Source organism: Lepisosteus oculatus, unplaced genomic scaffold (genome assembly GCF_040954835.1).
Source record: "Lepisosteus oculatus isolate fLepOcu1 unplaced genomic scaffold, fLepOcu1.hap2 HAP2_SCAFFOLD_62, whole genome shotgun sequence".
NCBI lineage: Eukaryota > Metazoa > Chordata > Actinopteri > Semionotiformes > Lepisosteidae > Lepisosteus > Lepisosteus oculatus.
Genome location: NW_027168171.1, coordinates 1,164,410 through 1,191,647, shown reverse-complemented (window position 1 = coordinate 1,191,647; position 27,238 = coordinate 1,164,410). Strand labels below are relative to the sequence as shown.

General features: G+C 42.6%; 6 non-coding genes across 6 annotated transcripts; 3 read left to right on the top strand and 3 right to left on the bottom strand.

Annotated features, from left to right (window-relative positions):
* Positions 1-6,336: 6,336 nt before the first annotated feature.
* On the top strand, positions 6,337-6,418 carry trnas-gcu (transfer RNA serine (anticodon GCU)). The gene has a single exon. It is a non-coding gene; the product is annotated as a tRNA-Ser (tRNA).
* A 2,434-nt stretch (positions 6,419-8,852) lies between these two features.
* trnas-cga (transfer RNA serine (anticodon CGA)) lies at positions 8,853-8,934 on the top strand. Its single transcript has one exon. It is a non-coding gene; the product is annotated as a tRNA-Ser (tRNA).
* An 8,095-nt stretch (positions 8,935-17,029) lies between these two features.
* trnaq-uug (transfer RNA glutamine (anticodon UUG)) lies at positions 17,030-17,102 on the bottom strand. Its single transcript has one exon. It is a non-coding gene; the product is annotated as a tRNA-Gln (tRNA).
* A 2,766-nt stretch (positions 17,103-19,868) lies between these two features.
* On the top strand, positions 19,869-19,950 carry trnas-uga (transfer RNA serine (anticodon UGA)). Its single transcript has one exon. It is a non-coding gene; the product is annotated as a tRNA-Ser (tRNA).
* Positions 19,951-21,510: 1,560 nt separating this feature from the next.
* Positions 21,511-21,583, bottom strand: trnar-ucg (transfer RNA arginine (anticodon UCG)). The gene has a single exon. It is a non-coding gene; the product is annotated as a tRNA-Arg (tRNA).
* A 4,692-nt stretch (positions 21,584-26,275) lies between these two features.
* Positions 26,276-26,348, bottom strand: trnar-ccu (transfer RNA arginine (anticodon CCU)). The gene has a single exon. It is a non-coding gene; the product is annotated as a tRNA-Arg (tRNA).
* Between the last annotated feature and the right edge of the window lie 890 nt (positions 26,349-27,238).

The window sequence follows — 27,238 nt, the reverse complement described above, 5'->3', positions numbered from 1 at the left end:
ACTCGTCAAAAGAGGATTGCTGAGATATTTGCGGATATACTTCTACGTTTGAAAAACGTGTCCAAAATGGTGACCAACGAATACTAGCAATGCATTGTGGTATATAACCGGAAAATATGCTGGGTTCGATATTTTCTCAACGTATGCGTTTATTAATGTTGTCGATATTATGGTTGAAATTTAACATTGATAATACATCGCGGCTATGTGCCCCCTGCTATGAGCTGATGTGCAATTTTAACGCATGCAGTTAGTAAGGATCGGTCACTGTTGTATGGTATTATATACAGTATAATGACATTATGGAATAGGATGGGGACAGGCCTGGCATCACGGGGGGAGGGAGGAATGTCGCCCCTTCAGTTTTGGGCAAAAAGATGTACCTAACTTACCTAGGAGTATACGGCACTCTGCACAGTGTACGAAGTAATTTTCGCAGTAATTAATTTATTATATTTACTATATTTATTATACACGTGTAAATTAATTACTGCGAAAATAATTTACTTCGTACACTGTGCAGAGTGCCGTATACTCCTAGTTGCGGCACACACGATACATACAGTAAAAAGCCTCAGGCACTGTGTTAGATGTGTTTTCGACGTTATATATGCGTTTATTAATGTCGTCGATTTTACGGTTGCAATTCGACTTTGATTATACGTCGAGGCGACGTATATATACGTATAGCCGTATTTTCGCCGTGAATATACGTATATTTGACGAATCAGTGCCCACTGGGTAAACTCTTCAGCAAACTCTGAACCAGCTCTAAGGAAACTAATCCGATTAGACGTTACTTTGACTCATCTTTTTACGCTAGGGTTAGGGTTAGCATTCCCACGCTACTTAGACACTTTGTTTACGCTCAGTGCTTGATTTTGGGAACTTCAGGACGAGTGGGAATTTTCTCCTATCTGTCAATTCTGTTTTGTTTTGGAGACTCTTGGCTGCCTATGTTGTACAGTGCAGCGTGAAGGAAACATTTTCCAAAACTGTGTCAGCTCAAAAGTTGTAAGAAAACCTCTCCAGCTGCTTTAACTCTCTTCATTTTTGTCATTTAATGTGACACTCGATGTATAACTGGAGCCTCACATATGCAAATGGTGAGTCTCCAGTTCGACACCCAGTTCAATACCACTTTACAGTAAATGACAAAAGCATGGCAGACTGTGCCGGACCGGCAGATTACTTCCGCTTATTTTTACCATATTAAACAATGGAAATCCAACCACTTGCATTTGTGACACTTGATTTTGGCTGCACCTAAGACACTCTTAAATCTTCAAACACATTTCTCTTCTCCCGCAACACTCTTGTCTGTCGGCGCTATGTGGCAGCGTTGCATGACAACCCATCTCACCACGGAAAGGAACCTAACAGCTTTGGTAAGAGAGGAGAAAAGGACCTGGCCCGTACGCGGCTCAAACCCGCAACCTTGGCGTTACTAGCACCACCATCTAACCAACTGAGCTAACCGACCTCACAACAGTGGTCCTCTCTGTGCTGCAAAAAATCAAGCTCAGGGAATTTCTTTTGTCCTTTGAATAGAAAGCCGTGTAATTCAGTGTACGGGCTTTCTCGTGCAGTTTCATAGTTCTTGTAACCCAAATCCTACACTGGCCTGAAGTGCCCCCCCATTTCACAGCATTTTTCAGCTGATTTAAAATGTACCTAAAGGAGAAGCATTATTGAAGACCATCAATTACCAAGAGCTTTTGTCAAAGGTTTTGGTGGTCATTTTTAATGACCACAGAGCACTATGACCTCGGTTTTACATCTCATCCAAAAGACAGCGCCCTTTTTCCAACACAGCTTCTCCGTCACTATATTGGGACATTGGGACCCGTACAGACCTCAGAGTGAGCGCCCATTAACACCACTTCCAGCTGGAAGCTTTGTTTTTCCCTGTAGCTCACCCTCATCCTGGTACTGACCTGGCTCACACCTGCTTAGCTTCAGTGGGTTTTCAGTTGCGAGTTGCAAAAGTTGGGATACAAGTGTAGCGGCAATGCTTGTTAATAAGACAGAATTAAGCGTTGGTATGCTGTCCTAAATGAAGCCCCATCTCACCCCCCATCTCTGTGGTGCAGCCACAGAGAAAGTATTCATGCAGACTGATTTAAGTTGTTTTCTTTTGATAGGGAACAGCTCCCAGACAGGGATGCACTTAGCTAAGCCTGGCTATCATGATCAATGGTCATCCATTGGCGCCTATCTGTCTAGGGAGTGCTGAATGGACATCTGGACTGCATTCTTAAGTGTCAAGAGTAAGTGACTTATATCTCACCTTGACCAACCAATCAGGGACTGGCAGGGCGTGGTAATACCACGTGGGTCTCCAATGCCCGCCAAACTCTCAACCAATCAGCACACATCTGTGTCTTGGTCAAAAAGGGAGCGCAAGCTCAGATCGGGGCTCTCCTTGGCCATTTTCGCGCATCCTCAGAGACAATCACGTGACAACTGCTGTTGTCTGCATAGGGACTTGGACTTTGTTCTAAGCGCGAGGCCAAGCATCCCGTACGTACTCAGAATTCTACTAACGTGAATGCTCCGTTTGATCAACGGCAGCCTACAGTTGGACCCTCGTCGACAACCTGAATAGCTTATTCAGAAGCAGCGCTGGACCGGGAACGAACCAGTTTCTTCCCAGGCAAAAGAGTGACTTGTGAGGACTCGCGGTCACACTCTGTGCATAGAGACTTTCTACTAGCCAGCCGGACTGCTGGTGGATCCCCTCGGAGCAACGACTGCCCTGCGCGCCGCAGTCAGATTCCTCCGCCCGTCCTACTCCGAGCTGCACCTTGACTGGTTGGCTGGTAGCCAGAGGACGCCGACACAACGCCCATTGGACAACCGCTGGAACAGAGGCTGCAACAGAGCTTGTCAGCTGGTTTGGTGTTCGTGCCGGGAAATTCCAAATCCATACACAGTGGATAAGTTAACCCCATGTTCTACATTGCGTCTCGAGAATTCAATTGTACCTCAACACAAGTTGTTATCAATTTAATTCATGAGTAATGTATTTACTTCCGAGTTTAGAGTAACAATGGGTAATAACACTGATTAGCGATTTGGTAACCGAACGATATATATTGACATATATTCTCTGTTGTGTATCTCTTTGTGTTTGCATCTCTTCGAGATTATATATCTTGTATATTGATAACCCTCACAGTAAGGTCTGCCGCTCGTATCCAGGCAGACTAGTATATGTTTGGTGCACAATTTATATTAATAAATGTATCTCGTGTATTGAACCCGTGTGTGTGCGTTGTTAGTTGTTCTGGCGATTGATTTTCTAAAAGCCCCAACGAACAACCTCGTGATTACTGCTACAATTAATAAGTGTCTCAGTAAACCCATCAAACCACTACATTTAATGGCGTCCCTGGGTGGGCGAGTTTAGAATGAAATGAGACTCAATCGCACAGAATAACTGATGTTGCTGTGAGTTCAAGTTCAGCACAGCACCGTGGCTTTTATACGCGAATACCGGGTGTGCTGATAACTGCGTAAAGAAATCCCCCTGTTTTCTAGCGTTTAGTGTAACGTGTGCTGATTGGAAATCCATCTGCTCGGGTGTTTAGATTCCATACTGTATTTTGGTAAAAGGAAAAAAAGTAATACTCTTAAAGTTTCTCTGACGTAATGACAATGGCTGCTAAAATGTCTGAAGTGGAGTCGCTTATAAGTACTATTTCTAGCGACGACAATCCTGGTTACTGGAGTGGTATCGAAAAGTTGAACTTTGATGATATTGAGAAGCTGCAAGTAGATTTAGTAGCTAAGGTAGCGAACCAGCTTAACACAGGAGGGTCTGTGAACGCAGTTCAGGTCCTATCTAGTTTCGCCTTAAATCTAGCTAAACAGCTGGAACTGTCTTTGTCCGAGCTGACAAAGTTTCAAACGCTTCAGGGAAAGCTAGAAAGATATAAGGCGGAGCAAGTTGAGTTGTTGGATATAATCAGAGAAAAGAGAGTGAAAAGTGAGGAAAGTGAAGACAGACTCAGGGAAGTTTTAGGTAAATTAGATGACCTGTCTGCTAGAGAAACTGCGGCTGAGGTAGCTAGGAGAGACCTAGAAGCGAGCTTGAAAGAAAAAGAAAAAGAAATTGAGAGTTTAAATGAGCTCAGCCAGGAAAGGCAAAAGGAGTTAGATGCTGCCGTACTGGAAGCAAAACAGGCTAGATCCCACTTATATGCCAGCCCACCTAGCAGCCCGGAGCGCTCACCCAGGAGATTTCTCCCGGCCAGGGTCTGTGGTCGGATCGGCATGGGGGAGATCGCCGAGTCCTGCGCGAGACGCAAGGGCGATTCAATTCAGGCATAGACCCCCTGCTCCTGATCACGGCCGTCTCCCTGCCCACGGAGAAACTGTAAAAATTAACCTCCACTCCCTGAGGCAGTTAGCCAAAGATGTAGAAAGGTTTGACCCGACAGTGTCAGGGAATAATGTGGAGACCTACATTGATGAGCTGAGATATACTTTGCAGTTTATGCCCGAAGCGTCCGAACAGGAAAAGGCTATGTTAGTAAGGAAAACTACCAGCCGAGCGGTCCACGAGTGGATGTCTAGACAAGGACCTGAGGTCTGTAATAGCTTTGAGGAGCTGTGTCAGGCAATGATCGGAGAATTTTCGGCTTTTATAGATCCCATATCTGCCGTGGCCACAGCGCACCATATTAAGCACGAAAAAGCTGAAGCCCCTCGCGACTATTACCCCTATTATATAATATTTTACTATTATATAACTTGTAAAATATTACCCCCGGTCCATTCTCTTCCAAAAGTGAGAAACACCTGTTTTCTACATTTTGTCTGTTTTAAAACCATATCTCTTTAAACCAAACCAAGAGTTTGTCTTTTGCACTGATATTCTGATTCATTTCAATTTCAAAGAAAAAAAAAAACATTATCTTCCAAAGCATCATAAAATTGTCCATTCTTCCAGACTCTACTTCTCTCTTGTAGTAGTACAGCAGACCTTTCCAGGTGAGCAGATCACAGAGTCCGAAATATGCTTCCTCCATCAAGCAAAGTACCTGAACATGACTCGGTCTTCATAAAAGCGCCCCTGTAATAAAGAAATTAAATCCAAAATCAAGAGGGCAGTTGCCTACTGAAGTTCAAGAAGTCATCAATTTTAACCTAGCAACACATTAAAGGCTGCATCTATACAAGTACGATTCTAGAAATGCTCACCAGATTACGTTTTAAGAAAGAACTGCGCCTCAGGTTCCGCCGAGATCTTAACTCGGATGGCAGGATTCAGAGTCCGGAGTGCGGACTGATGGCGCACGGAGGGTCCACATACTGTGGATCCCTCAGTTTTCTTCCGCGTGTTTAAACCGCCAGCGTGTGGCTCTCCTGTCCCCGTGACCTCATTGCTCTGCTCTCGCCTCTGTGCAGCCGAGCCCGACTCATGGTAAAGTGGAAAAAAATATGCCCTCAACGTGGGATTTACTCTGGATCGAGGATAGATGTCACCTTTTTATCGTTGAACAGGATGTATGTGATGTGGCGACTAGGTTCAATTTTGTATCCTTTTAAAAGATTAAGGACTGGGGTGAGCGGGATTTATCACCCTTTCAGCTAAGAACCCGACGTGAGCACCGTTTAAGCTGCATAGACTCGGTCGTTTAACTCTTCTCCATTAGCAGGGTTAAGGTTAAAGAAAAAAAACATTGCTGACTTCTTTTTTTTTTGCCAGCCGCGAGCGCTGATTAGCGAGGTTTGTATTTCATGTTTTGCAAGTTGCATCCATTTTAAGAAAAACAAGTCGTTCAAGACAGGAAATGAATACTTGCATTTAATTAAGTCTAGGCGTATGCGGTTGTCCATAATGACCAGTTCTGTTCGAGAACACAGCACAAAAAAAGGTACCGCTGGGATTCGGACCCAGGATTTCTTGTTTACTAGACAGGCGCTTTAACCAACTAAGCCACGGCGCCCCGGGAGTACTGTTTTTTTGCAGCCACTTGGACACACCACTCAGACACATCTGCATTCGGTGTGTGCTCCGCCTGCTCGCTGAGCAAGTTGCCACCTTTACATACAATAGCAACATCGACACCAAGAGAAAGGATGACAAATGGCTTTTATCTGGAACTTTTCATGTCCAAGGAGCTCAATGTGCTTTCTGTGTACAACAGGGCCACTGAACTCCACACTGGCCACTGAACCACAGCAGTGGCTTGCTGGCTTGACATCTCCCAAGGAAAATGTTGAAATCGCATGTGGAACAGGAAAAGGACCCTCGAGTACGAGGGAAAAAAAAGAAAAAGATCATCTGGAGCGTGCCAACCCGTGTCTGGACAGCCCAGTTTCATTGACGAGGTGGCCGAGTGGTTAAGGCGATGGACTGCTAATCCATTGTGCTCTGCACGCATGGGTTCGAATCCCATCCTCGGCGCTCTCTATGTCTGACACGTGTGCCTGTTAGATGTTGGCCCTCCTTCTGTTTGCTCCAGTACTAGAGCTGTACATTTTCTAGCGGTGGCTGAACATGGTATAGTAGGCTAACGTCGGTATCGAGCAGTGGCAGTAACAGTATTTACGTGCCGCTGCTGCCAAGTGGCTCTGGGTTGAGACCGCATTTTCACTTACTTGCAGCACAAACGGAGAAAGCGATTTTTGACAGTCTCTCGAGAGACTGCACTAGGTGTTTAGGGATAGACTTTGTCAGTTCCCCCTGGGATGATGGCCTCTCAAATAGTTTGTGATTCCTCTAGACGTTTATACAGTAGAAGCCTGCTTCGTGGCTTAAATCCAAGCTAAGGAAACGAGTTAGAGGTCTGATGCAGAACTGCACTGTATGTGTGAGGAAAGCTGCCCCCTTCTGTTCCATGTCGACCGAACAGAGGACTGTAAAGGATACGACCAAGAAACTTTAGGATGCTGGTTGGAATCCAGCTCCAAAGAAGCCCCTTTGGGTGTTATGTCATGAAAAAGTAAGAACAGAGAATCTCCCTTTGATCAAAAGCGCAACAGAACTGTTTTCCGTGGAGCAGGTTTCAGACCCGTAGACCTGTTTTATTTGTATGGCGTTCGTAAGCGCGCAAATCAAAGGCAATTCCTGCGTCTAACACGAATGTAAATGCTTTTGAAAGTGCAGTGTGGTGCAGCTTGTAAAATCCTTGTCCACATTTGTGGTTTGTTGATGTTTTTTTTCTGTCTGCCAAAGTTGCATTTTGACATCCGGACGGTGAGACTTTATCATTTGAACGTGAAGCCAGCCTTAAACCCTCTGAGGCGTGTCTGTCTGCCGGCATGTATCTTGTGAAAGGTATTTTTTTTTTAACGGAGAGCGACTTTAAAAAGGTTTCCGCAGACACCTCGCACTCCGGAGGAGGAATGCGGCGGCGGCGAGCTCACTGTAGTTGTGGCCGAGTAGTTAAGGCGATGGACTTGAAATCCATTGAGGACTCCCCGCTCAGGTTCGAATCCTGCTGACTACGGCGTCTGCTGCACGTCGCCTTGTGCCTGTGTGGCAAAGGCGAAGTGCCGCTTCTCCTTTCCTGGTATTATAAAAATGCTACATCGCTTGGTCCTGCTTCCATGGAAAGCAGTTCTTCAGGTAATTCTACTCTCTTACCAAAGCTGTTAGGTTCCTTTCCGTGGTGAGATGGGTTGTCATGCAACGCTTCCACATAGTGCCGACAGACAAGTGTGTTGCGGGAGAAGAGAAAAGTGTTAGAAGATTTAAGAGTTTCTTAGGTGGAGCCAAAATCAAGTGTCACAAATGCAAGTGGGAAGATTTCCAATGTTTAATATGGTCAAAATAAGCGGAAGTTATCTGCTGGTCCGGCACAGTTTGCCATGCTTTTGTCATATACTGTAAAGTGGTGTCGAACTGGGTGTCGAACTGGAGCCGCACCATTTGCATATGTGAGGCTCCAGTTATACATCGAGTGTCACATTAAATGACAAAAATGAAGAGAGTTGTAGCAGCTGGAGAGGTTTTCTTACAACTCTTGAGCTGACACAGTTTTGGAAAATGTTTCCTTCACGCTGCACTGTACAACATAGGCAGCCAAGAGTCTCCAAAACAAAACAGAATGGACAGATAGGAGAAAATTCCCACTCGTCCTGAAGTTCCCAAAATCCAGCACTGAGCGTAAACAAAGTGTCTAAGTAGGGTGGTAATGCTAACCCTAACCCTAGCTGGAGTTTGAGCAATCCAGCACTGAGCGCAAAAAGATGAGTCAAAGTTACGTCTAATCGGATTAGTTTCCTTAGAGCTGGTTCAGAGTTTGCTCAAGAGTTTACCTTTCACAGATGCGCAAAGAAGAATGTTGGGGGTGCACGCTTCAAGGCGCCTTACAGCTGTAGGGAGTGATTCGAGACGATTTGTGGCGTGTGCTCGTTCCCATGTACCGTACGCCCCGGGGTGCAGTGCTAGAATGACGTACAATACCACTTGGGCACGTAACGGCGTTATGTGCAGGGTTTTCGTTTGTTCGTTTTGTTTTGCTCTGCTTTGCTTTGTTTTGCTTTCCATCGCGTTGGTAAGAGCGTAAATAAAAATGCGATTCCTGTGTCTACCACTAATGTAAGAGCTATTTCAAGTGCGACGTGGTGCGGCTTTTCAAATGCTTGTGGGCATTTCTCTGTTGTTGATTCTTTTTTTGTGTGTAACAAAGTGGCATTTTCATGTCCGGACGGGGAGACTTTATCATTCCGACATGAAGCCACCCTTAAACCCTCTGAGGCGTGTCTGTCTGCCGGCACGTATTTTGTCAAAGGTATTATTTTTTTTTAACGGAGAGCGACTTTGAAAAGGTTTCCGCAGCCACGTCGCACTCCGTGTTAGATTAAAGGAGGAATGCGGCGATGGTGAACTCGCTGTAGTCGTGGCCGAGTGGTTAAGGCGATGGACTCGAAATCCGTTGGGGACTCCCCATGCAGGTTCAAATCTTGCCGACTACGGCGTCTGCCGCACGTCTCCTTGTGCCTGCGCGGCAAAGGTGAAGTGCCGCTTCTCCTTCCCTGGTACTATAAAAACACTAAATAGCTTGGCCCCGCTGCCATGGAAATGAGTTCTTCAGATAACCACACATCTTGCGTTCGCACCTCTGGTGTTCTACTTATGCCTTTGAAAACCTAATGAATAAAACTGAAAGAACCGACACAATATGTAGGTGCTCGTAAAGCATGCATTAAAGAACTGTTAACAGCAAGGGTTTCAGTGGGTTAACTGAGGAGAAGGCGTGATCGCTAATTGTTGACTTTTTATTTGGTGTTAGAAACACTCTTACTGTGCATGACGTGCAACAAATTTAGCCACAGAAATTGCATCACGCTTTCATGTATGCTATTGCAGACACCAACGTTGCCTAGATAGAAAACCGAAATAGCCGTGGGTTTGCTTGCTGGTCTGAAGGATCTCTCTTCGAATCTCTATCATTTGTCAATGGAAGTAAAAGGTGCTGCAATCTGATACGTTCAGAATCAAACCCGCAGCTGTTGTTCGACTTTATTTCTTGACTAATTACAACTGAGTGTCGCATGAGCAGTTACGTAAACTTGTCTGATATATTTGAACACAAATGCCGTTCTTCAATTAAAACTAACAGTACATTGTCAGGGACATTCAGTTCTATACAAACAAGAGACAGACAAGAGAACATTTAGTATATAATAGACAGAAAGAGGTTCGAATCCTGCCGACTACGTTGTCCACCTCCTGTCGTTGTGTTTCGGCGCAAGCAAAGAAGCGCGCCTGTTCGGTGTTCCTGGTGGTTTTAAAATGCCAAATTGCTTGTACCCGCTCCCTTGCAAATAAGTTCTTCAGCGTCCGCGAATGGCATTTTACAGCTGGAAGCAGATGTCGACGCTTTTTGCACAGAGCACCAAAAAAGCGTCTTTTTTGAAGGCCCGGGTTCTGAGCGTTGGTGGTTCAGTGGTAGAATTCTCGCCTGCCACGCGGGAGGCTCGGCTTTGATTCCCGGCCAATGCAGTGGCTTTTGCAGCGAGCTGCTCCATCACTTGCATCCCCTTGCAACTCGCAACTGAAAACCCACTGAAGCTAAGCAGGTGTGAGCCAGGTCAGTACCCGGATGAGGGTGAGCTACAGGGAAAAACAAAGCTTCCAGCTGGAAGCGGTGTTAATGGTGCCGGCGGTGGGGCGCTCACCCTGAGGTCTGTGCGGGTCCCAATGCCCCAGCATAGTGACGGAGACACTGTGTTGTAAAAGGGCGCTGTCTTTTGGATGAGATGTAAAACCGAGGTCACAGCGCTCTGTGGTCATTAAAAATGACCACCAAAACCTTTGACAAAAGCTCTTGGTAATTGATCGTCTTCAATAATGCTTCTCCTTTAGGTACATTTTAAATCAGCTGAAAAATTCTGTGAAATGGGGGGCACTTCAGGCCAGTGTAGGATTTGGGTTACAAGAACCATGAAACTGCATGAGAAAGCCCGTACACTGAATTACATGGCTTTCTATTCAAAGGAGGGCAAAAGAAATTCCCTGAGTTCGATTTTTTGCAGCACAGAGAGAGCCACTGTTGTGAGGCCGGTTAGCTCAGTTGGTTAGAGCATGGTGCTAATAACGCCAAAGTCACGGGTTCGTGCCCCTTACTGGCCAGGTCCTTTTCTCCTCTCTTACCAAAGCTGTTAGGTTCCTTTCCGTGGTGAGAGGGGTTGTCATGCAACGCTGCCACATAGGGCCGACAGACAATTAAATGACAAAAATGAAGAGAGTTAAAGCAGCTGGAGAGGTTCTCTTACAACTTTTGAGCTGACACAGTTTTGGAAAATAATTCCTTCACGCTGCAGTGTACCATATAGGCAGCCAAGAGTCTCCAAAACAAAACAGAATTGACAGTCATATAATGTCCATTAACCCCGGTTTTAAACGCAGCATCATGTCTGCCATCATAAGAATATGAGTCCAATATTTTAGAATATAGTCAGAATGACTTCTAACCTTAGCTGTGGTGTCTTTAATCCCTATTGCTCAATGCATGGTGTACGTACTGCATACATGTGTCTTGAGAATGAGGAATGGGCCCCTGAGACAGTCATTTGCCTGTTTCACAAATGATCGTATTTTACTAGAGATTCTGTTTGGGATTCAGATGTGCATTCGGACAGCAATCCCTTTCAAGAAATGATATGTTCTGGATGAGGTCAAAGGTGCTAGAACACTGTATTTAGGATGTGTTTGCAGTGATTGTGTGTCTCCTGCTTCAACGCAGTGATATATAGATGTGCTCCTGTAATTTATTGGTACATGCCCAGGGCAGTAAGTAGTCTGAGGATTTATTTCCAGACGGCATAGAGCAGTGAAGCACTTCTACTTAAATTATTACATTATACACAATTTGAGTTCATTTTAAAAAGTAAAAGGTAATGAAAGGAATGCATTTTCATAAGAAAGATAATACCGATATGCATGTGATAATCTTCCTTATATCATGTAGTGCGTCATTTGGACACTTTGTGGGCTTGAAATACAAAGAAAATCATGTTCTATGGTACAAGATAAATACAAAACTTAATCATTTATTTTAATTAGATTTGTTTATAAAGCATAAGCAATCATTTATTACATTAATATATGTGAAAATGACATTTTAGCACCATAATATTACATACAGGTCTCTAGCTTCAACACAGTGATATATATATATATGCTCAGTGATTTATTGGTACATGCCCAGGGCAATAATCAGAATTAGTATTTATTTCCATACGGGCTACAGGTAATGTTGTGAAATACTTCAACACACTGGATCGCAGATTTAGACCCCCTGCACTCTTACTCCTTAAAAACCAAAGAAATGAAGATATGTAGCAATCACATTGTAACAGGGGTGACAGTGACTTAATGCTTATACTACTGGACTTCTGGTACCTTTAGGGTACGGTGTTCCCTGAAGGGCTCTCAAACCCCGCATTTCAGATGCCTAGCTGTATTGCTGATGTGTTGCACCTCAGAATCACTTTTAAACCTTACCTCTGGTATCTTTAATCCCTATTGCTCAACGCATGGTGAAAGTATTGCATAAATGTGTCTGAAAATGAGCAATGGGCACCTGAGAGACTCATTTGCCTGTTTCACAAATGATCATATTTGACTAGAGATTCTGTTTGGGATTCAGTTGTGCATTCTGACAGCAATCTCTTTCAAAAAATGATTTTACCTTATCGCGGCTTTGCCCTTCTTGCCTTTTTGGACAATATCTCCATCTTGTGGTCGTTGTTGGTAATGTCTAGACAATATCTCCATCTTGTGGTCGTTGTTGGTAATGTTTTCTTATGCCCTTTTTTTATTTCAATTCTCTATTAGTTGATTCTAGAATCTCTACAATAGAGTTGAAAACATCAGTTTTATAGCAGACAATATGACATTATTTATAGTCCAATTAGAAATGTATTACCCTGTTTTTAACATAATAACAAATTAAAACTAAGTTTGGAACACCAGGGAACATAAAAAATGATTTTTAGGAAAACCATGAGGTTCTCTGTGTCCGATGCCTGCAAGGGGAGAAAGCTAGAATCCTTTGATTTTTCCAAATTTGAAAATAAACATCATATAACAACAGCTTTCATTCCTAGGAGTGAAAAACAACCATTTTTGAAGACATATTAGTTTCTAAAACACTACAATAAAGTTAAAAACATCCATTTTATATTACATTATTTTTTGTGAAATAATTAAATTGGCTTATTTCTCTCGCATTAAATTGGCTACAAATGCAAGACTTCAACCAGATATTCTTGTAAAATGTATAATGTTGCATTGCAGTTAGTTAATGTAGTTAGTCCATAGTCAGCAATCTAAACTTTATTGTTAAGCTTTAATGATTGATGTTGTACCAGTAACCTTTAGAAATACTATAGTACTTCACAAATGCTTTGTGTGTTTGGAAACCTTTTGAGTAAAAGCCTTATAAAAATAGGTTTAGTTTTTACAGGACATCACAAAGAAATAGGATGGTATAATTCTTATAATTGCTTAGTGATTGTATTTGGAAGATTATGCACTAAACAGACTTCAGGAATGCCAGTGGATCATTGTGCTATTTGGAATTATTCCAAAAATCAAGTGACCTCTTTGCTGTAGTATTTTTAGTATTATTTATTTAGTATTAATAAAGAATAGATTTATTAAAGTCGTGCGATGTGCAAGCGGGATATGTAAAATAATTTAAAATAAAGTTTTTTATTATTGTTATAGAGAAACATGATCAGATTTTCCCTGGTTCAGAAAAAAAACGATTAAAATCTGTAATCTTTCCACTTGTATGTCATCAGACATTAACGAGTACAACCCCCCTCTCTGCCGGAGTGCTGGCTGTGACGAATTAAACCAATTTCACAGGTGTTTTCAAAGTAGGAAGTACAGTGTTAACTAGTAGATGGCCTCCTCAATGAAATCGCTTCAACATGCTAATGCGTTGGTGTAACAGTCCGGGCGTGGCAAGCTTCCAATGTCAACTCGACTCGATTGGAAGACAATGAACGTATTTTAGCCCTAAATGAATTAATAGCAAACATGGTTTACATAAAAGACATTTTTCCAAGAAAGTTTATAATAATACAATCTATAGTTGAAATCTGAGCCTAAATATAAAGAAAAAAGCATTTTCAGAGAGCAATCACGCTGTGTTTATGTAGAAAAAGCGATTAGGTTTATGAGCAATCTAATTACCTATTCGCTTAAAACGCTATATAAAATAAAGTTTATTTAAAGATGAATGATAAGTGTCGCAGTTTTAATAATTTTCGTAGTAGGGCTTGGACAGATTCCAAGTGCATTTTTGCAATTTACGTTGCATTGTCCAATGTGATGTTGTAATACAGTTTAGAATACAGTAAGTCTAAACTGTATCAGCTTTATTTATGGGTTGCAATTTAGAAAAAGTCAAAAACCGCACTCAAAATCCAATTTAGAGCTTTCTGGCAAGAGGAGACACCCAAATTATAATGTAACATGCCACTGTTTGTGCATGAACAAAGTTATACTGCAATTTTCCTTAGATACGCGATTAAAAAAAATAATTTTTTTGAATCCCCGGCCAAACACATTCCATAAGAATAAGCGCTTTTATACAGTATATCGCCTTTAAACACGCGTTTACGATTTAAATCAAAACTCGATTCAAATCAATATAAATGTTTATTTTGTAACGCATAGGTGACTATTCATTGTTATTAAAAAGACGTAAATTCGATCATGTTGTGATATTTAGAAATATAAATTTGTTTTGATGCGAGTGAGATTTTATTTAATCTCTGACCAAGGGAAATGTTTCATTTTTTCAAAGAAATGTTTGTTAAAAATTAAAGTCATAGTTCCATGAGATTCAACCACAGACCATGTGCCATAGGAGTCAGGAACCTAACCCACAGCACCACCAGCGCAGTCACATGCTGAGGGCTGAAAAAGCACTACAGAAACATTATCGACTATAAAATAATGTAATTAGGCACAGAAGAAGTTTACAGCACAGTACAATAATAAATGCTGACCATGACTTTAGAAGCATAAATTACCTTACACTCAATTTAAACACAAGCTGTCTTTAGCCCTCTAAGCTGGTTCATACAGAAATGTAGAGAACCAGGCTCAGAACACACAGCTTCATTAGCGAATACATATGCAGAACAACTAGAGAAGATGTTTTACAGAGGATGGATTTTTAGAAACATCCCATCAGTGACATCACTGAAGTCAACTCCTAGGTAACTGTCGTGTGGATAGTTTCACAAGAATCAGACAAAGGTTTAAGCATCGCTTATTTTAGATAAAACTGCAAAAAAACAACAACAACCCATAATGTACTTCTTTGCGGCTCTGTTTGCCCAAATCATATATTCACAACGTGAAATTAGAAAATAGTATTACGTAACCAAAAACCGCAATATGGAAACAGAACCTGTGTAATTGTTGACAGATGATGTACTCGTAACATTTTTACAAGACGAACTACAACATTTAAAAAATGACTTGTATGTACTTGATATCTCTAATCAATCCACTGCACTGCATTAAAACAAAACAAAAACTAAAACGCCCTGGGCATACCGTTTCGCGCTTCTTATCAGTTGCTCAAAAGCAATTTGACCGTATGAAATGCATAATATAAACCTAGAAACATATACGTGAGGAGTATTTACGTAGTATCGGTGTCAAGACATACCTCTCAAATACTGTAAATCAAGTTAAAAATATCTCAAGACCGATTCTGGTCATAATGAAACCATGTTTCGTGTATGTTTTCTTTAAAGTACCGAGACCAGCCATATACTGTATGTTTATGTTCCAAAATTAATATCGTTTATGGCCTTCACACGCGTTGCATTACGCTCCTATTCTTTTTATGCTCAGGCACTAAGATTTCCCTTCAGTGGTAAAATTCCATATAAATATTCAATACTTAAACGGGCACAGTTAAGACATTAAATATACATATACATATACATATACAAACTGTATACAGTACAGTTTGCATACGGTAATATGTTTATGTTCCTAAATCAATCTCTTTTATGAGCATGTGAAAGGCATGGTGAATCGATTCTCAAAAATTACTGTACTTTGCATGATTGGAAAAAAATGCGTGATTGCGAAATGCTGTGGTGTTACTTTTACAAAGAAGGTCAGTGAAAAAAATAATGTGGACCAGGGCAATACTTTGAGTTTACAGCTTGTCCAAGGTCATTTATTATTAATACTATTAGTAATATCTTCATTAAAGACTTTGATGGCTACAGCTCAAACATGAGAAGTTGAGCTTTATTAGCTCCACCTTGCGGAAATTCCGGATACTATTATTTTGCTAGCGGTATTTACCGGTAACTCGCGGTAGACTGCGTACAGCGTACCGGAAAATAATGCAGTATCGCCCGCACATTTTGAATGGCTGCATCTGTAGCAATCATATTGTAGCAGACACTCATTTGCCTGTTTCACAAATGATCATATTTTACTAGAGATTCTGTTTGGGATACGGATGTGCATTCTGACACCAATCTCTTACAAAAAATGATTTTACCTTATCGCGGCTTTGCCCTTCTTGCCTCTTTGGACAATATCTCCATCTTGTGGTCGTTGTTGGTAATGTCTAGACAATATCTCCATCTTGTGGTCGTTGTTGGTAATGTCTTCTTATAGATAGATACTTTATTGATCCCGTGAGGGAAATTGCAGTGCAACAGCAGCTTAACACACACAACACAGCCACAGTGTAACGAATTATATAATAATAGTACAATACTGTATATATACTGTATATATATATGAAACAGAAATAGAAACAGAAACAGGAATCGCTTACTCACCTGGAGAATCTCTGTAGGAATATATAGCATTTATCAATGGAAATAAAAGCTGCTTTAATACAGTGCATGTTCAAACTCAAACCCTCAGCTGCTGTTCTTGTTTGTTTTGGGACAAATTGCAACTGAGCATCGCATGAGCCGTTACGTACCCTTATCTGTTTGGCAATTTCAAGGGAGGAGTTAGGTCAGAATGGGTAGGCTGCAAAACAACAAGTAAAGATTTATTCCAAGATGAAACGTTGTGGCGGTTTTCTTATCTTTTCAGCATGGACTAAACTTTTACGTGTTCCTTATATGCTATATATGTATATATTAGCACCAATGTCGTTCTTAAAAACTAACATGAAATTGTCAGGGACATTCAGCTATATACAAAGACGAGACAGACAAAGTAATAATTCTGTATTAACGTGGCCTACATATTGACGCAATGATCGAACTAACTGACATGTTCTGATTCAGATCCCCTGCAGTTCATGCCAATTAGAACAATAGCAATGCTGAGTCCTCCCCACCCTACTGAGCACAAATTCAGCTGCTCTCCAGTTCTGTTCTGCATGTTTTTTCATTGCAATTGAGCTCGGAGCTGGAGATGATCTCCATACAGTTCTGTGTTCACCAGCCCGCACTTGCGTGCTAATTTACGGGTTGTGGCAGATGCTTTTCTATAGTTCATATACATGACGGCAACCTGTTACCGAGGAACCTGAGAGGTTTAAAAGCCTCACGAGCCAGGCAGGACTCGAACCTACAATCTTCTGATCCAAAGTCAGACGCGTTATCCATTACGCCACTGGCCCATAGAACATGCACTTGCACTCCACCACAGAGAGCTCTACACTGCTACTAGTAGTACACCTCCCCATCTAAATTTTCACAGCAAGAAACTTGTGTTTCCTACTATTTTTATCAGGTTTAAAATATCATCTCCTTAAAACAGAAAAAGTGTTGATGTGTCGTGCTGAAATTCCGATTGATTTTGAATTCAAAGAAAAAACGTTTTCTTCCAAAACACCGTGAAATTGTCACATCTTGCAGACAATAGGTGTATTCCATGTTGAAAAGAGAAAAAAGAAAACAATGGAGCCTTTTACAGGTGTGAGGCTTCTTCAGGTGTGAGAAGACCTCACGGCCGAAACGTTGTGTTTCCTTTCTTCTCTTTTCAGCATGCAATAAACCTATTACTTGTTCCTTTGCAGCCGAGGAATGCTGACATAGCTACCCAGCTGAACATCTTGCAGACTCTACTTCTCTCCTGTAGAAGTAAAGCAGGGCTTGCTGGGTGAGCTTTTGCTCCGGTATGTTAGGTCACGTGTCATGTTAAATCAATTCTTCTAAACACAACATTTGCTGGTGCTAGCTTTCCCCATGAAAAGAGACATTTCCCTTACAGTACATGACATATCGTTTTTTTTCTATCAATAAGTATAGAAATAAAACAAAAGAAAAAATGTTGTCGCCAAAGAATGCTCTGTCGCCTTGGGGAGGTGTCAAGGGCATTGAGCTCCTTGGACATGAAAAGTGCCCGATAAATGCCATTTCTCATCATTTCTCTTGGCGTCAGTTCTGCTATTAAATGGGACGGAGGCAACGGGCTCAGAGAGCAGGTTAAGTGCACACCGAACGCAGATGTGTCCAAGTGTCTGTAAAAGCGCGGTGCTCCGCTGGCGCTGTTCCCTAGTGGCTTAAAGTGCCCGCCTAGTAAGCAGGCGATCCTGGGTCTGAATACCAGCGGTGCCTCTCTCCGTGTCTTGTTGTGCCGAATGTCTCATTTCAGACAAACATGTACAGCTTGGTTCAGTTTAATGCAAGAATTCATTTCCTTTCTGGAATAACTTGTTTTTGAAGAAATCCATACAGCTTGTGAAAGATGAAATCCATTTCTTGGTTGTCAGTGGAAAAAGATTGCCGGCTGCAAGAAGCGCAAGTGATTGTTTTCTTTGACCATAAACCTGCAAATGTAGGGTGCACAAAAGACTGTCAGACTCTGTGGTGCTGAAAAGTTGGTGGTTCAAGCCCCTCCAGTATGCGTGTCTCAGTTTTTCCAATGTAAACATCATCACCGCTAAAGATGATGGCGCAGAAGGCTCCACAGTCGAAACGTTGTGCTTCTTTTCTTCTCTTTTCAGCATGGAGTAAACCTTTGCTTGATCCTTTGCAGCCTACGCATGCTGACACAGCTACCTTTCTCTTAACGCGCCTCAATCATTATTCACCAAAACGATCAGCAGAATAAGTCGCCTTTGTGGTGATGTCACTCCTCTGCTTCACAAATGTCCTTAGTGACGGACCATTTCTTTCTGCCATTTTTCCGGAGCGGTTATTGATTGCTCCATCATTTCCCTCATACTTTCCATCCCTAGATTGAAAAAAAAAAAACAGAAACAGGCTGACAGGACGACAATCAAATTGCAAAAACTCATCAAAGCACTTGATAGAGTATTTGAATCCACAAGTAGCTACGAGCAACTTTGTCCTGGCTTGCATGAAAGTCGGAAAATGTCAAAAAGAAAAAGATGGTGGCTTTTTCATATTTGTTCTTTCATTTTTAGTTCGTTGGCTCTTCTGTCCATTGTCCTCCTGCCTGGCTCTTGACCTGTGACTGTCTGAACGCACACATTAGACTTTCAGGCGGGGGATTTGTCCTGAGCCTCTGTGAAGGACCCACCCACCCCCATAAATAACTGCTCTAGAAACACATGAATGCAAAACTAAACCACAGCTTAAAGAGGAGCTCCAACTCAGTGCCATACTAATGTAAACAAAGTAATACTAAGACATGTTCTTATGGATTTGTCTTACCTTGAGATATGTAATTGGATTTCAGGATTAACTTCCTCATTCAATGTAGTGGTGATTCTTTGCCTGGTCAGTACCTGGGTGGGAGACCTCCAGCGAACAATTAAGCTTGCTGCTGGAAGTGGTGTTAAGAGACTCTTAGGATCTTCCAGAGGTCTCTGTCCAATAGCACTAGTTGCCTTAGAGCTGGCTCAAACATTGCTCAAGAGTCTACCTTTCACAGATGCGCAAAGATGAATGATGGGGGTGCACGCTTCAAGGAGCCTTCCAACTGTAGGGACCGATTAGAGACGATCCGTAGCATGTGTTCGTTTCCATATACGCCCCGTGTCTCAACGGTAGGACAGAGTCAAATACTGCCTCGACACGTAACAGCGTTATATTAAACCGCAGGACTTGAGGGCTGTTTTGTTTGAATGTTCAAGGCATTGGTAAGAGCGTAGGTCAAGGGCCATTGGTGCATCTCCTGTAACTGGAGCAAAAATGCTATTCAAAGTGCAGTGACTAAAATCGTCGTCCACATGTCTCCGTTGTTGATTGCTTTCTGTCTAAGAACGTTCTGTTTTCATGTCCGAACGGGGAGACTTTATCATTCCAACTTGAAGCCACCCTTAAGTCCTCTAAGGTGTGTGTGTGTGTGCTTGCACGTATGGCGTAAAAGGTTTCTTAAACGGAGAGCGAACTTGAAAAAAGTTGCCTCCGCTGCCGCCGCCGCCTCGCACTCCCTGTTCGATTGTAGCAAGAAGGCAGCGGCCGCGGCGCTCGCTGTAGTCGTGGCCAAGTGGTTAAGGTGACGGACTTGAAATCCGTTGGGGTCTCCCTGCGCAGGTTCAAATCCTGCCGACTACGGCGTCCTTTGCATTTGGTTGCGTGCGTGCGTGTAAAAGGACCAGCGCCGTTTCGTTTTCGCTGGGACCTTTAACACTCTAAATCGCCTGGACCCGCAGCCTGTGAAATCGATTCTTCAGCACCCACGATGGACGCTTTGCCGCTGTACACAGATACCGATGCTTTTCTGCAACGAGCTTTCCAGCTGAATTTTCTCGGCAGCTCCGTACTGAACCTGTTCTCCATTGCAACATAGCGGAGGCTCGTCACGTCTATAGCAAGGCTGTGTAGGACCGCATACGCCACAGTGACTTGTACACAGACCACATGAAAGGCAAGCAAAATACACTTTTAAAATTCCAAAGACTCACAAGGTCAGAGGAACAGCGATGACCTGAACAGATCTGTTCCAGAAGTCTAGGTTGACCTTTTTAGAGCTGTAATTGCATTTTTGTTTAATAGAAGATCAAATCTACTCGCATGTACCAGCACCTTACAGTTTATTGATGTTAATTCTGTTTAAGTAATAAGATTGCTAACGATGTTGGACTTTAGCCGGTGTTTTTTAGAACAAATTGCTTACACTTCTGTAAGGAATACGCAGTACGTGCCTTTGTCAGTCATTGCTCACCATACCTGTAACTTTCTTATCTAACTCACTTCCTCAAATGGTGAAGGTCCACAAACATAAATGAAAAAAAAACCCTTGTTGTAGATGAGGTGCACAAAAAAGCAGCCCCTGATAGTGTATAACACATTTGTACTATTGCAGAGACACATGTAACATATATATATATACTGTATATATATATATGAAACAGAAATAGAAACAGAAACAGGAATCGCTTACTCACCTGGAGAATCTCTGTAGGAATATCTAGCATTTATCAATGGAAATAAAAGCTGCTTTAATACAGTGCATGTTCAAACTCAAACCCTCAGCTGCTGTTCTTGTTTGTTTTGGGACAAATTGCAACTGAGCATCGCATGAGCCGTTACGTACCCTTATCTGTTAGGGAATTTCAAGGGAGGAGTTAGGTCAGAATGGGTAGGCTGCAAAACAACAAGTAAAGATTTATTCCAAGATGAAACGTTGTGGCGGTTTTCTTATCTTTTCAGCATGGACTAAACTTTTACGTGTTCCTTATATGCTATATGTGTATCTATTAGCACCAATGTCGTTCTTAAAAACTAACATGAAATTGTCAGGGACATTCAGCTATATACAAAGACGAGACAGACAAAGTAATAATTCTGTATTAACGTGGCCTACATATTGACGCAATGATCGAACTAACTGACATGTTCTGATTCAGATCCCCTGCAGTTCATGCCAATTAGAACAATAGCAATGCTGAGTCCTCCCCACCCTACCGAGCACAAATTCAGCTGCTCTCCAGTTCTGTTCTGCATGTTTTTTCATTGCAATTGAGCTCGGAGCTGGAGATGATCTCCATACAGTTCTGTGTTCACCAGCCCGCACTTGCGTGCTAATTTACGGGTTGTAGCAAATGCTTTTCTATAGTTCATATACATGACGGCAACCTGTTACCGAGGAACCTGAGAGGTTTAAAAGCCTCACGAGCCAGGCAGGACTCGAACCTACAATCTTCTGATCCGAAATCAGACGCGTTATCCATTACGCCACTGGCCCATAGAATATGCGCTTGCACTCCACCACAGAGAGCTCTACACTGCTACTAGTAGTACACTTCCCCATCTAAATTTTCACAGCAAGAAACTTGTGTTTCCTACTATTTTTATCAGGTTTAAAATATCATCTCCTTAAAACAGAAAAAGTGTTGATGTGTCGTGCTGAAATTCCGATTGATTTTGAATTCAAAGAAAAAAGGTTTTCTTCCAAAACACCATGAAATTGTCACATCTTGCAGACAATAGGTGTATTCCATGTTGAAAAGAGAAGAAAGAAAACCATGGAGCCTTTTACAGGTGTGAGGCTTCTTCAGGTGTGAGAAGACCTCACAGTCGAAACGCTGTGTTTCCGTTCTTCTCTTTTCAGCATGCAATAAACCTAGTACTTGTTCCTTTGCAGCCGAGGCATGCTGACGTAGCTACCCAGCTGAACATCTTGCAGACTCTACAGTACTTCTCTCCTGTAGAAGTAAAGCAGGGCTTGCTGGGTGAGCTTTTGCTCCGGTAAATTAGGTCACGTGTCATGTTAAATCACTTCTTCTAAACACAACATTTGCTGGTGCTAGCTTTCCCCATGAAAAGAGACATTTCCCTTACAGTACATGACATATCGTTTTTATTCTATCAATAAGTATAGAAATTAAACAAAAGAAAAAATGGTGTCGCTAAAGAATGCACAGCTCTGTCGCCTTGGGGAGGTGTCAAGGGCATTGAGCTCCTTGGACATGAAAAGTGCCCGATAAATGCCATTTCTCATCATTTCTCTTGGCGTCAGTTCTGCTATTAAATGGGACGGAGGCAACGGGCTCAGAGAGCAGGTTAAGTGCACACCGAACGCAGATGTGTCCAAGTGTCTGTAAAAGCGCGGTGCTCCGCTGGCGCTGTTCCCTAGTGGCTTAAAGTGCCCGCCTAGTAAGCAGGCGATCCTGGGTCTGAATACCAGCGGTGCCTCTCTCCGTGTCTTGTTGTGCCGAATGTCTCATTTCAGACAAACATGTACAGCTTGGTTCAGTTTAATGCAAGAATTCATTTCCTTTCTGGAATAACTTGTTTTTGAAGAAATCCATACAGCTTGTGAAAGATGAAATCCATTTCTTGGTTGTCAGTGGAAAAAGATTGCCGGCTGCAAGAAGCGCAAGTGATTGTTTTCTTTGACCATAAACCTGCAAATGTAGGGTGCACAAAAGACTGTCAGACTCTGTGGTGCTGAAAAGTTGGTGGTTCAAGCCCCTCCAGTATGCGTGTCTCAGTTTTTCCAATGTAAACATCATCACCATCGCTAAAGAAGATGGTGCAGAAGGCTCCACAGTCGAAACGTTGTGCTTCTTTTCTTCTCTTTTCAGCATGGAGTAAACCTTTGCTTTATCCTTTGCAGCCTAAGCATGCTGACGCAGCTACCTTTCTCTTAACACGCCTCAATCATTATTCACCAAAACGATCAGCAGAATAAGTCGCCTTTGTGGTGATGTCACTCCTCTGCTTCACAAATGTCCTTAGTGACGGACCATTTCTTTCTGCCATTTTTCCGGAGCGGTTATTGATTGCTCCATCATTTCCCTCATACTTTCCATCCCTAGATTGAAAAAAAAAAAACAGAAACAGGCTGACAGGACGACAATCAAATTGCAAAAACTCATCAAAGCACTCGATAGAGTATTTGAATCCACAAGTAGCTACGAGCAACTTTGTCCTGGCTTGCATGAAAGTCGGAAAATGTCAAAAAGAAAAAAATGGTGGCTTTTTCATATCTGTTCTTTTATTTTTAGTTCGTTGGCTCATCTGTCCATTGTCCTCCTGCCTGGCTCTTGACCTGTGACTGTTTGAACGCACACAGTAGACTTTCATGCAGGGGATTTGTCCTGAGCCTCTGTGAAGGACCCACCCACCCCCATAAATAACTGCTCTAGAAACACATGAATGCAAAACTAAACCACAGCTTAAAGAGGAGCTTGTCATGACCGCCAGGCAGTTAAGACCAACTCTTAAGCAATCTAAACAGCACCAGCAGAGGGTGATTATTAACAAACGCCGCCGCACGAGTTAACCCACCTGCACACACTCCACCGTGGGGTACGCAGTGCTATTTTTACCATCTTTACTTGCTTCCCGCTGGTATTGAGTCTACTCCTTGAGAGCTCTACCTGGCGTTTTTTCCATTACCTCGTTTATTCTGGATATTGGACTCCCCTTCTGCCTTTTCGACTTTGGACCTCGCCTCTCACCTCGGACTGTTTGCCACCAGTGTTCTCCCTGGATTACGACTTACCTTACGCCTCTTGACCACGAAACAAAGCAAAGCAGAGCAAAACAAAATGAACAAACGAAAAGCCTCACGTCCCGCACTTGCGTGTAACGCCGTTACGTGCCCAAGCGGTATTGTACTTCATCTTAGCACTGCACCCCGGGGCGTACGGTATATGGGAACGAGCACACGCCACAAATCGTCTCGAATCACTCCCTACAGCTGTAAGGCACCTTGAAGCGTGCACCCCCAACATTTTTCTTTGCGCATCTGTGAAAGGTAAACTCTTGAGCAAACTCTGAACCAGCTCTAAGGAAACTAATCCGATTAGACGTTACTTTGACTCATCCTTTAAGGGAACCTTGTTAATTGGAGAAATCAATGATTTCGAATGAATTCTGTATGCGTTAAAAGACAGCTATACACAGAAAACATGCAGGACACTTCTCATGATGTTTCCCGAGCCGAAACACAGTGCGTTTTTCCAAGCCCTCTGACAAAGCCCGCCTACTGAAAACTGCAGCAGATCGTGTAAAGACGTTCAACTTTGTAACTACTGCACGCACAGGAAGCAGAATAAATTCCTCTTTTCAAACTGTCAAAGGTTTGCTTTGCGAACACTGCAGGACATCGCACAATCTCTTTTGAATGGGGACAAACGATTTCTTATGGGGCACAGTAAGTACAGACGTTTAAAAAGCTCCACTCATGCCGACGATGCAGCATGAAGAAGCGCAACCTAACGTTTGCATTCCTAGCAAATTCCTTTTATTTTTTGATAAATAAAGACAGTCTTGTTTAACAAACAACACACACAACATTTTACATTGTCAATTCAATTCAAATCAATGTATTTCTATATAGCGCCTTTCACAACAAGGTTACGTGCTGTCTCTTTGAGGCAGATGTTTAATTCCTCTGAGTTAAGTGCTGAAGTTATAGTAGTCCTATCAGTATTGTTGCCTCCGATCAACAGATCCTCATTTTTCTCAGAGTTGAGTAACAAAAAGTTTTCACACATCCAAGTATTTCCTTCCTTAATGCATTTAACTAAACTGATAATAGAAGAGTTGTCGTTTGGTGTAAACAAAATGTTTATTTGAGTGTCATCAGCATATGAATGAAAGTTCATATTATTTTTTCATATTATCCTACCTAGCAGCAGCATGTAGAGAGAGAGAGCAATATTGGTCCCAGCACTGATCTTCTGGTACCCCAAATTGAACTGGTGACATTGATGAAGCAGTACAATTATTAGATATTTGAACATAATGAAAACGATGAGTAAAATGTGAAGTAAACCACTGAAGGACGGTTCCAGATAAGCCAACCTCAAACTCAAGCCTGTGTAACAAAACAGAGAGGTCAACCGTGTCAAAGGCAGCTCTAAGATCTAGAAGCAAAGCACAAGCACTGTTGCATTCCCTGCATCAGTAGCTAAGAGAATATCATTTACGACTCTTGTTAATGCAGTTTCAGAAACCAGACTAAAATTTCTCAAGTATATTATTTGAATCCAGATATGATTGACGTTGGGCAACAACTATTCTCCCAAGACTTTTAGATTGAAATGGGACCTTTGAGACAGGCCTGTAGTTGTTAAGAACTTGTTGATCCAAATTTGACTTCTTAAGAGCGGTCTAGCAACCGCTACCTTAAATTGATCAGGTACAACGCCTGACGCAAGCGATGCATTCATCATACTAATTATAGGTCCTGCCAGTCCTTCGAGGGAATCTTTGACTAGCTGAGTGGGGATGGGATCTAGCGAACAGGTGGTTGACTTTGTCTTACGTCTGTGTTTATGAGTCCACCATAAGAAGAAATCTGAACAGGAGTGGTGATCATGCGAGGTCACCATGGAGGAAACCACTGCTCTCCCCCCCAAAAAAACCACCACTGCCCCTCTCAAGTTTGCTAAAGACCACATGGATGTTCCACAGCAACTCCTGGAACAATGTTCTGTGGACAGTGACAAAAGTTGAACATGTTGGTAAATGTGCACAACGTTATGTTTGGAGATAACAAAACACTGCATACCAACTCCAAAACCTCATCCCACCTGGGAAGCATAGCGGAGGCTGTACGGCTTGCAATCATCGAGGGACCGATGAATTCCAAGATGTATCAGGAAATTCTACAGCAGAATGTCAGGGTGTCTGCCTGTGATCTAAAACTCGAAAGACGCTGGGTCATGCAGCATGACAAAAACAAAGGAGTACATCAACAACAGAGTGGCTGAAACAATAGAAATTCCGTATTTTGGGATGGCCGAGTAAGAGTCCTGACCCCAATCCCATTGAAGTGCTGTGGCGTGATCTGAAGCAGGCCGTTCAGTGCAAGACATCTCCCAACTGTATGTGAGAGAAAAGCAGAGACGCTCACTGAGTAAGGTGGGGTTGCAGCTTTGCAAATCAAAAGGACATTTGTACGCTCAAAAAGGGACAGTAGCACCCCAGATGGGACTCGAACCCACAATCCCTGGCTTAGGAGGCCAGTGCCTTATCCATTAGGCCACTGGGGCACACTGGGTTGGGTCGATCACGCTGATGAAGAGCCAGTTTTTTTTTTCCTTTGCTTTTTCAAAGGGATCCCCAAAATTAGGAAAGTTAGGCAGCAGAAGGTTTACTGTGACCTGAGAAGGACCGGCATCCAATCACGGTGGTACACACACACACGCTCTCACTCATCTGAGCTACACGGCTACCAAGATGATCTCAGGTGCGCCGAGCTGGTACGGAACATATTGAACTGATCGACGGCGAATTGTCTCTCAGACAGGCTTTTCACCTCTGAGCTCCCTGACTGACAGTAATCAGCTAGGTAGTGAAACAGTCAGCTGCTTCTAAGCCTTAAACAGCTGCATCTCGGCGCTTCCACAGAGAGATGATTTGAAAGCCAAACATCGCCCATTGGGAACACCTTACTATCACTAGTTTAAGAGACTCTTAAGGTCTTGCAGAGGTGCCTGTCTAATAGCATGCGCTTTGCAAGCTATAGGTGTTTAGGCTGAGGCAGAATGCCTGTTAACAAAATGTTTTTCTAAAGGGGCCTCGCACTCTTTTCCAAGCAATGGTCACCATCCCCACCGAGTGTCACAATGTAGTCATGTCCTAGGACATCACCTGTTAGTCTCCATTTGTCTGCCACCAACACTTTAGGTTAAGGGGTCACAACCGCACCCCAAAGACCAGAGGAGCCGTTGGCGTTCTGGCGGCGCAGATTGGGCTGAAGGTGGGGCGCTTGAATCTCGCTGTTGGAGGCCGTCTGAAACTGACCCAAGCCTTTCCCTTGAATTAAATGTAAATAAGAAATGAACCCCAGATGCTCATGGAATCAATCACGTGTTTCCTTTGAGCCGTTTCAGAGACTGCTCCAGAGTTTACCTTGCACAGATGCGCAAAGATTAATGAT